Source organism: Hydra viridissima, unplaced genomic scaffold (genome assembly GCF_058129835.1).
Source record: "Hydra viridissima isolate aposymbiotic clone 2 unplaced genomic scaffold, HvirCarnegie_v1 scaffold_14, whole genome shotgun sequence".
NCBI lineage: Eukaryota > Metazoa > Cnidaria > Hydrozoa > Anthoathecata > Hydridae > Hydra > Hydra viridissima.
The window spans coordinates 10,357,076-10,359,538 of record NW_028324313.1 but is presented as its reverse complement, the minus strand read 5'-3'; positions in this window follow the sequence as shown (position 1 = coordinate 10,359,538).

Below are 2,463 nucleotides of genomic sequence, written 5' to 3'. Positions count from 1 at the left end.
GAGCTAGCTGTTTTCTGATGCGAATAATCTTTTTAAAAGACTTTGTTCCAGTGAGCTGGACATCTCTGGTGAGACTTTTAAACTGGCTTTAAACCCTTTTAAAATGGTTTGCAGTTGGTTTTACATTCTAAAGCGACTTAGCCTTTTGTTTTGGTTTTGGTGAGCAGAGAACTCTTAACCGCCTTGATGTTCTTTTTACAAATGAAGTTATCTTTTTTAAAAGTGACCTAGCTTTTTCTTCTTAAGCAGCTTTGCATTTTTTGAGAGTGATGTAAACTTTTTATTTATTTGGAAATAGCAAAAGTGAAATAGCACTTTTCAAACATGAATAGTCTTTTTAAAAGACTTTGATCATGCAGTGAGTGAGTGAGTGAGTGAGTGAGTGAGTGAGTGAGTGAGTGAGCTAGACATTTAAGAGACTTTTAAAGTGGCTTAAGCCCTTTTAAAGTGATATGAAGCTTCTTGAATGTGACTTATTATATATTTTAAAGCGACTTAATGTGTTTCTTTAAATGTGACTTAAAATTGTTGGTTAAGTCACATCTACCATTCTTAAAATGAAAACTTGTATTTCTTTTTTAAAGAGACCTTTTGCTTCTTAATTAAAGACTTCTTTTTTTTCTAAAAGGGACTGCAGTTTTTGAAAGTGACCGAGCCTTTGAAAAAAATAAAAAGTAGGCATTTTTCACTGTGCATCTTTTTAAAATGGATTCAGCGTCTTCTGTAATGAAAACTTCTGTCTTGCAAACAAACAAATGTTTTTGAAATTCATTTTGTAGTGTGGTATGGAATTTCTGAAATAGATGTGTAGTATTTTTTAAATAGCAGTGAAGTATTTTGTAAAGTCTTCTTTTAATAAGTGGTTTACACTTTTTAAACGTTTTTGAAAATGAATTTGCTTTTTTAAATGATTTTTGCATTTATGTTCAAGAGACAGAGGGTTTTATTTTTTTTTAAGGATACTTTTTTTTAAGGATACTTAGGCAGGTGGGTATTTCTTTAACCATTTCATGTGCTGGGTTGTTGTATAACAATAAATCAAGCTAAGCTTCCCCAATTCAAATGGTGCATTCTAACCGATTGAAAACAATATTGTTTTATAAATGAGAGTTGAAAAAGGCTGTAGAAAAAGTCTAATTTAACATTTCATAGTTCCACTGTCATTTTGTAGATGTTTTTTTATGAGTTATGTTAGTTACAGAAAAATAATTGGTGCATGAAAGGGTTAAGCGGTTGGGTGTTTTCATAACCGACCGAGGACTTCCTAAGCAGCCGCGTAACTCATTAATCCGGCGGGGTATTTGTTAACCGTTAGGGTTAGGGTTAACCGGACAAGAGTTTTTTTTTACCGAACAAGCGTTTCTTAAACCGAACAAGTGTTTTTTCCAGTGAGCAAGTGTTTTTTTTTTAACAGAACAAGTGTTTTTTCCAGTGAGCAAGTGTTTTTTTTTTAACAGAACAAGTGTTTTTTCCAGTGAGCAAGTGTTTTTTTTTTAACAGAACAAGTGTTTTTTCCAGTGAGCAAGTGTTTTTTTTTTAACAGAACAAGTGTTTTTTCCAGTGAGCAAGTGTTTTTTTTTTAACAGAACAAGTGTTTTTAAACAAACAAGTGCTTTTTTTTTTTTTTTTTTTTTTTACCGAAAACGGGTTTTTTTAACCGTACCACGGTTTCTTTAACCGAACAAGAGTTTTTTTTAACCGTAAGACGGTTTTTTAACCGAGCAACTATTTTTTTAAGCGAACAAGTGCTTTTTAACCGAACAAGGGTTTTTTTAACCGTACCACCGTTTCTTTAACTGAACAAGTGTTTTTTTTTTTAACCGCACAAGCGTTTTTTTTAACCGTTAGGGTTAGGGCTAGGGTTAGGGTTAGGGTTAGGGTTAGGGTTAGGGTTAGGGTTAGGGTTAGGGTTACAGGTTTTTTTTTTTTAACAGAACAATTGTAAATTTAACCGCACAAGCTTTTTTTTTTAATCGAACAAGGCTGAGTATTTTTTAAACCGAGCGAGGAACTTTTTAAAAGTTTTTTAACCGTTAGGGTTATTTTGTTAGGCGAAAGAACACTTTATTAAACGAACACTTTTTTTAACCGCACGAGCCATTTTACTATCGAAAGAGGAATTTCTTGAGTTGCCTAGCGATATTTTAACCGAGCATGCATCTTCTTAAGTAACTGAGCATTTTTATAGGCGAATACGTTTTCTTAACCGACTTAGCGTTTTCTACGATTTTTGTGACTTTGCAAATGTTTCTTGGACGTTTTGCAAACAAGTCGGACTCTTTTTAAAAACTTAAACTCTTGTCCCATTAAAAATTGAATGTTCATGGAGAAGACGAGAGCAAACGCAGCACAGCTCTAGCAGTTTGCTGGTAGCTTCTCTGGTGTTGGTGTAAAGCATTAGAAGCGCTCCGTTGTCGCTGTTGAGACGTTTGACAGTGCTTTTTCGGCGGACGGTTCTCGATG